The following is an 8,383-nucleotide window of genomic DNA, read 5'->3' as shown; positions in this document are numbered from 1 at the left end:
GATGGCTGCCACGCCAGAGCCAATGCACAAGATGGCTGCCACGCCAGAGCCACTGCACAAGATGGCCGCCATTTCTGAACCTGTGGTCAGCACCCGGACGCCACCTGTGGTCATGACGGCCCACGTGCTGGACTCACCCCTAATGATGGTATGGGCAGCTAAAATGGTGCTCCTTCATGCCGCGGCGGCTACCCCTGAGTCAAGTCAAGACACAGAGTCAAGTCAAGACACAGAGTCAAGACACAGCTGTCGTTCTCCACGAGTCAAGCCAAGTCACAGCTGTTCCCCATGAGTCAAGTCACGTTACGGCTGTTTTTCCAGAGCCAAGTCAAGCTTCAGCCGCTGCTCCAGAGTCAAGTCAGGCTACAGCTGTAGCTTCCAAGTCCAGTCAAGCTTCCAAGTCCAGTCAAGCTTCCAAGTCCAGTCAAGCGTCCAAGTCCAGTCAAGCGTCCAAGTCCAGGAACGTCAAAGCAGTCGTTCCTGCATGAAGCAACGTCAAGGCGGTCGTTCCTGAGTCAGGCAATGTCATAGCCGTGGTTCCTGAGTCAAGCAAGGTAACAGCCGTGGTTCCTGAGTCAAGTAAAGTCAATGATCTTCACAAGCCAGTTCAAGTCACCGCTGGACTTCACGTGTCAGATCAAGTCACTGCTGATCTCCATGAGCCAAGTCAAGTCACCGCTGATCTCCATGAGTCAAAGCAGTTCACTACTGATCTTCACGAATCAAGTCAAGTCACAGCCAATCTCCACGAACCAAGTCAAACCACAGCTGATCTTCATGAGCCAAACAAAGTTATTGCTGCTGCTCCAGAGCCAAGCCACGTCTCGTCTGACCTTCCAGAGCCCCGTCACGCCTCGTCTATCTGTCCAGAGCCTCACCATGTCTCGTCTGACCGCCCAGAGTCAAGTCACGTCCCGCCTGATGGCCCAGAGTCAAATCACGTCCTGTCTGACGGCCCAGAGTCCAGTCACGCCTGTCATCATTCTCAGTATGTGGGCCACACATTACACTCCGAAGGTCACGTCTGTTCACAAGTCTACCCCGGAGGTCACGTCTGTTCACAAGTCTACCCCGGAGGTCACGTCTGTTCACAAGTCTACCCCGGAGGTCACGTCTGTTCACAAGTCCACCCCGGAGGTCACGTCTGTTCACAAGTCTACCCCGGAGGTCACGTCTGTTCACAAGTCCGCCCCTGAGGTCACGACTGTTCACAAGTCCGCCCCTGAGGTCACGTCTGTTCACGAGTCCGCCCCTGAGGTCACATCTGTTCACGAGTCCGCCCCTGAGATCACGTCAGATCTCAAGCCTGCCAGTGCCTGCCTGCCTTTTCGGACTATCGCTCGTCATAAGGACTATTCTCTCGTCTCACCTCTGATATTCCTGTTTGCTGTTGTCTTGACCCTGCCTGTATGACCATGTATCTGTCTCGTCCCTATAATAAAAGCTTGCAAATGGATCCGCTCGCCTCTTGTCTGTTACTCCCTGTGACAAATGCAATGCAAATGTTTGAGGCCTGATGTATTATCATATTTGATATGTCTTTCTATAATGTATAGCTAATCAAATAAACCTAAGTTGCTGCAGTACAGAGAGTGTTATTTTTTAAATATTACTAACAACATAAAGTTGTTTTTGTTTGCTTTATAAAAATCTGTGTAAATTTTACTGCAAAAAGACATGTTGAACCACAACGTGAAGGTGGGCATTTTAAAAATGACATTCAAAAAGTATGAAAGTGCTGATTGTGTTGTAGATGTTGATAATTTGAAGAATTGTGTATCAAATATGATACAGTGGGCTTTTTGGGGGGTCACAGTTTAATCTTCTCCTGCACTGTTTGCTCTACAAACTTGAATGAGTCATCATGTGGCTTTTACTATGCTATTATTACTTCACACCAGATTCTTAATAGATGAAAAAAATGGATGAAAATGTCCCAGAAACGTACTCTGAAAGAGGAACTTAATTCATATCTTGAAAAATAAATTTGTGTAAGTTTGTGGTGAATTTGCATGAAAAACTATCAACCCTCCACAAAACCCTAAAATCATGGCAGTTTTGCATGTTCAGGAACCTCTAATATTCCCTTCATAACCAGTCAGTGTTGAACTGTGTCCTATTAGGCCTGTCCTCCTATCACAATGGAGGTGTGCGCTTTGAGGATCCAGCTCTTCATTGGACTGAAGATTATCTGTCAGGATGGAAATCATATCGTTCTCCTCACGGCAGCAGATGTGGACAGCAAAGAGGACACGGAGAGACCAGCACGCAAAAACACGTATGTGTGTGTGTGTTCACAGTCACTGTTGTTTCTCATACAGTTTGACTTTATGACTGCTGTTTAGTAGATGTATCATAGTTTGCTGTGTAAATGGCCTGTAACTCTTATTATAGTGAATCGAGGGAACATAGAGCCCTGACAGGCATTTTAGTAGCTGTAGGTCTAGAGCCGTCCTCAACGCCTACACTGAAAAGCCTTCTGTCCAGGTCCTTCTTGTAAGTTAGCGAATAGCATGAGCCTAACAATGGACCGGTTTGAAACAAACCCTAAAATCCCCCCTAACCCACTGTGAGTGTTACCTGCATGCAGCCATTCAGAATTTATCTAACATCTCAGTTTTGTTCAGATGCAAAAATAAGATGCAGAGCTTTCACTGCGATTCAGAACTTCCTCCTATTTAGAGAAACCTTTAATGTTAACAGAAACCTGTAAACCTTTAACAGAACTGAACCAGCCACAGCTAAACTAATCCCACAATCCCTTCCAGACCAGCAGTTTAACAAATAATTAATTGTCCCAGCAATTAAACGTGTTTTATTCAGGGTTTCCACGGGTCTTAAAAAGTCTTAAATCGCTTTTTTGAATTAAGGCCTTGATATTCATATAATCATATTATTAATTTTCATGAGGGATTGTTTTCTTATGTGTTTTATTTTAAAGTGAGGCAAAAGCGCAATTTCTGTGCTACATGGCTTAGGTCGCTCAATATTCATTAAACTATATGGGGTAGATGGCGGTATGTGCTGCTTCATCTGTAAGTCACCCAAAGAAGAACTTTTTGATTTTTTTTTTTTCACAGTAATAAAAATCATTTAGTTTAGTTAGAGAGCAGACAATACAACAACAGTCGCATCACAAATCAGATTTTATTATCACCCGAAGATGAGTTGAGCTGACTGACAAGAAGAGAGAGATGAGAAAAACAAGAACATGGCAGAAATGCAAAAGCCCCTGTTTTAAAAAAAATATATGGATTTTGAAAAGCCTGTTGACGTCTGCCATTTATGTAAGGTAATAGTGGAAGTTTCATATGTATTGATGTTTGCTGATTTTTATTTATTTAAACTATTTTTTTAATATATCTTACATCAAGGTGTATGCTGTACTTCCAACCTTTCTTATTTGTTTTGCTAATGAATGTTTCTTATTTATTTGGTTACACAGTGTATTATTATTCTTTTGTTATTAAAAGTTTGTTACGTTGCGTTAATGGCGCTAATTTAAAAGTGAAAGAAAAATGCACACAACGCTTTTACAAGCTACTTAAAACAGAAGGAAAGTGAAGAAAAGAGGGAAAACTCAAACGAACTAAAAACAAACAACTGCTTGACTCTGAATTGCAGCTAATTTGAAAGTGAAAGTAAAATATGCATGGTGCTTTTATCAAAGGAATCAAAGGAAAAGAGGGAAAACTGACACAAACTAAAAACAAGATGCTGAATTGAAAGTGGAAATTTGAAAGTGAAAGTAAAACTCAAGCTATACTATAGAACATACTTGGTCCTAAAAAGTTCTTGAAGTGTTTAATTTACCCTCATAAAACCTGCAGAAACCCTGTTTGTTGGTATTTGTGTCATGAAATAACCTGTAACTGACACATGTAGAGCAGTGTATGTGGGCTAAAAGGTGCAGATATATTCACAAAATTTTGAAATTCGTTGAAAAGATCAATAATGTATTGATGCATATAACACAGCTCACACAGAACTCACTTCTAAATCAAACAGCTTTATGTTGGTCAACACAGCACATTTGCATGACAACTGTGGAATCTGCATTGCGAAATCCTTAGCCCAAAATTTCCAGTTGTCTATATTCTTATTGAAGTTACTGGATTTCACCAGTAAACTTTCAGCAAACTACATTAAATGTGGCTGCACCTTAACTCAAGAAAACACAAGCTGTAAATGTGATTGGGGAGTTGTGATCTATGACTGTTATCATGTTCTTCTACGTTCTACAGATCCAGGAAGACCTCTGTCTGCAAATCCACCGAGCCGGCTGACAGCGGTCAAGGCTGGAACCTCTACGTGATCAGTTCTGTGTCCACACTGCAGCTCTACAGAGAAATAGTACTGTATCTTCAGCTGTCATATAAAATATTTGATTCAAATATCACAAACCATTTAGGAGCCAGACTATTGTTGTCACGAATCTGGTCGGTGTCCCGTTGTCCACTCACCACCAGATGTCACTCTCGCCTCACCTACACACTCTGACTGTTACTTTGCATCTCGGACTGCATCTCCCATCCTCTACCGCTCTGATTGCGTCAGCCCCCGTGACCAATCAGGCGTTCTATAAAAAACCCGTCCTCCCCAGTGCACTTTACGGATTGTTGAATCGTTGTGTTTGTTGTATTCCTAGTTCCTGTTCCAAGTTCCTAGTTCCTGGTTTTTGATCTCTCGCCTGGTTATTTCGTTATCGTCTGTCTAGCCGCCTGCCTTTTTGGACTCTCGCTCTTGCTTATTGGTTTACTCTCTTCGACTGCCTGTGATATACCTGTCTGCTCCCGTCTCGACCCTGCCTGTACGACCATGTCTTTGCTTGGAAATGTCAATAAAAGCTCGCATGTGGATCCGCTCGCCTCACGTCTCTCACTCCCGGTAACAGAACAATCCGTCACACAAGGATCCAGCAGCTTCACCCCCGGACATTCGTTTGACATGGACACAGACAGAATTCTATGCAGAATCAAACAGAAATCACACACACTGGAGCAGTATACCCGTGAGTTTATTTCCATTTCAAATTATTCCACCCTCCCGGACTGTATAATGATAAAAATTTTCTGTGATGGCGTAAATCAGCCGTAAATCACAAGATGGCGGCCGCGCCAGAGCGCGTTCATACCCTGGCAGCGACAACAGAGCCCGTGCCCAAAATGGCGGCGACTGCGTGCCCGTTCGCACGATGGCGGCGGCGCCAGTGCGCGTTCACCAGATGGCGGCGATAACGGAGCTCCGTCATGTCACAGCTGCTGTACCAGAGCCGTATAAAGTCACAGCTGCATTTCCTGAGTCGAGTCAAGTCAAGTTGCAGCTGTGTTTCCCGAGTCAAGTCAAGTTTCCAAGTCAAGTCAAGTTGCGGCTGCATTTCCTGAGTCAAGTCAAGTTTCCAAGTCAAGTCAAGGTACAGCTGCATTTCCTGAGTCAAGTCAAGTTTCCGAGTCCAGTCAAGTTGCGGCTGCATTTCCTGAGTCAAGTCAAGTTTCCAAGTCAAGTCAAGTTGCAGCTGTGTTTCCTGAGTCTAGTCAAGTTCCCAAGTCAAGTCAAATTGCAGCTGTATTTCCTGAGCCATTGCACAAGATGGCTGCCACGCCAGAGCCACTGCACAAGATGGCTGCCACGTCCGAGCCACTGCACAAGATGGCTGCCACGCCAGAGCCACTGCACAAGATGGCTGCCATGTCAGAGCCACTGCACAAGATGGCTGCCACGCCAGAGCCACTACCAGAGCCACTGCACAAGATGGCTGCCTTGCCAGCGCCACTGCACAAGATGGCCGCCGTCTCCAAGCAACTGCACAAGATGGCCGCCGTCTCCAAGCCACTCCACAATATGGCCGCCATTACAGAACCTGTGGTCAGCACCCGGACGCCACCTGTGGTCATGATGGCCCACACCTCTAGTGACGGTATGGGCAGCAAAAATGGCGCTCCTTCATGCCGTGGCGGCTACCCCAGAGTCAAGTCAAGACACAGAGTCAAGCCAAGTCACAGCTGTTCCCCACGAGTCAAGCCAAGTCACAGCTGTTCCCCACGAGTCAAGCCAAGTCACAGCTGTCCCCCACGAGTCAAGCCAAGTCACACCTGTTCTTCAGGCTTCCAGGTCCAGTCAAGCTTCCAAGTCCAGTCAAGCTTCCAAGTCCAGTCAAGCTTCCAAGTCCAGCAATGTCAAAGCGGTCGTTTCTGTGTCAAGCAACGTCAAGGCAGTCGTTCCTGAGTCAAGCAAGGTAACAGCCGTGGTTCCTGAGTCAAGTGAAGTCAATGATCTTCTCAAGCCAGTTCAAGTCACCGCTGGTCTTCACGTGTCAGATCAAGTCACTGCTGATCTCCATGAGCCAAGTCAAGTCACCGCTGGTCTCCATGAGTCAAAGCAGTTCACTACTGTTCTTCACGAATCGAGTCAAGTCACAGCCAATCTCCAAGAACCAAGTCAAACCACAGCTGATCTTCATGAGCCAAACAAAGTTATTGCTGCTGCTCCAGAGTCAAGTCACGTCCCGCCTGACGGCCCAGAGTCAAGTCACGTCCCCGCCTGACGGCCCAGAGTCAAGTCACGTCCCACCTGACGGCCCAGAGTCAAGTCACGTCCCACCTAATGGCCCAGAGCCTTGCCATGTTTCGTTTGACTGCCCAGAGCCACGCCATGTCTCGTCTGACATCTCAGGGTCACGGCCTGTCATGACGGCCAGCGCGCTGGACCCACCACTAGTGTCAGTGAGCGCTGCAAACATCCCAGTGGCATTAACACCTTGCTGCACACTCAGCTCCTGAGGTCACGTCTGTTCCCGAGTCAGCTCCTGAGGTCACATCTGTTCACAAGCCTGCTCCAGAGCTCCCGTCTGATCACAAGCCTGCTCCAGAGCTCCCGTCTGATCACAAGCCTGCTCCAGAGCTCCCGTCTGATCACAAGCCTGCTCCAGAGCTCCCGTCTGATCTCAAGTCTGCTCTAGAGCTCCCTCACTTGGAGAAGCCATGCCAATGCCTCCTGAGGTGTCAGCCTTGGCTGTAGATTCTCCTATGGAGGTGGCATCCCTCTACAACCTCTCTGCTTCTCCCCTTATTCTGTCTGCCTCCTCTGTCTCTGCCGTTCCTAGGTCCCAGGCCATAACGCGGTCTCCTGAGGCCCCGTCTGGTCTCAAGTCTGCTCCAGAGGACCCGTCTGGTCTCAAGTCTGCTACAGAGGTCCCGTCTGGTCTCAGGGCTGCTCGAGAGGCCTTCCCCATCAGAGAAGCTGCGCCAATGCCTCCAGAGGTGTCAACGTTGACTGTAGAACCTCCTATGGAGGCGGCGTTATCCTGTGGTCTCTCTGCTTCTCTCCCTGTTCTCTCTGCCTCCTCTGTCCCTGCTCTCCCCAGGTCCTAGTCCATGACGCGAGTTCCTGCTCAGCCCTGGAGGGCTCTGGCGCCTCCTGTTCCGCCCTGGAGGGCCTCGGCGCCTCCTGTTCTGCCTCCTGTTCCGCCCGGGAGGGCTCCGCGCTCCTGCTCCGCCTCCTGCTCCGCCCTGGAGGGCTCCTGCTCTGCCTCCTGCTCCGCCCTGGAGGGCTCCTGCTCTGCCTCCGGCTCCGCCCTGGAGGGCTCCTGCTCCGCCTCCGGCCCCGCCCTGGAGGGTACCTGCTCTGTCGGTCCTGCCTCAATCACCGGGTCCTCCACATAGACCTGGCCCTCCAGCCCTCGCCCTGTCTCGCTCCCGCCCCACCGCTCCCCTGGACTGTTGTTTCCTTCGAGCGTCTGGAAGCCGCTCCTTGGGGGGGGGGTAATCTGGCCGGTGTCCCGTTGTCCACTCACCACCAGATGTCACTCTCGCCTCACCTACACCCTCTGACTGTTACTTTGCATCTCGGACTGCATCTCCCATCCTCCACCACTCTGATTGCGTCAGCCCCCGTGACCAATCAGGCGTTCTATAAAAAAAAACCCCGGTCCTCCCCAGTGCACTTCACGGATTGTTGAATCGTTGTGTTTGTTGTATTCCTAGTTCCTGTTCCAGGTTCCTAGTTCCTGGTTTTTGATCTCTCGCCTGGTTATCTCGTTATCGTCTGTCTAGCCGCCTGCCTTTTTGGACTCTCGCTCTTGCTTATTGGTTTACTCTCTTCGACTGCCTGTGATATACCTGTCTGCTCCCGTCTCGACCCTGCCTGTACGACCATGTCTTTGCTTGGAAATGTCAATAAAAGCTTGCATGTGGATCCGCTCGCCTCACGTCTCTCACTCCCGGTAACAATTGTAGAGGTCCTATAGTGTATTCTGGCCAATAACTGCCCACATAGACAGGAAAAGAGTGTCCGACTGATGTGAAAAGGAACAGACAGTGCTAGTAAGGAATATTTACCAGAAAAATATTTACCAGAATTTATTCACTAGAAAATTGTAAATACA

Source organism: Labeo rohita, unplaced genomic scaffold (genome assembly GCF_022985175.1).
Source record: "Labeo rohita strain BAU-BD-2019 unplaced genomic scaffold, IGBB_LRoh.1.0 scaffold_174, whole genome shotgun sequence".
Lineage (NCBI taxonomy): Eukaryota > Metazoa > Chordata > Actinopteri > Cypriniformes > Cyprinidae > Labeo > Labeo rohita.
Note: the sequence above shows the minus strand (reverse complement) of the source record.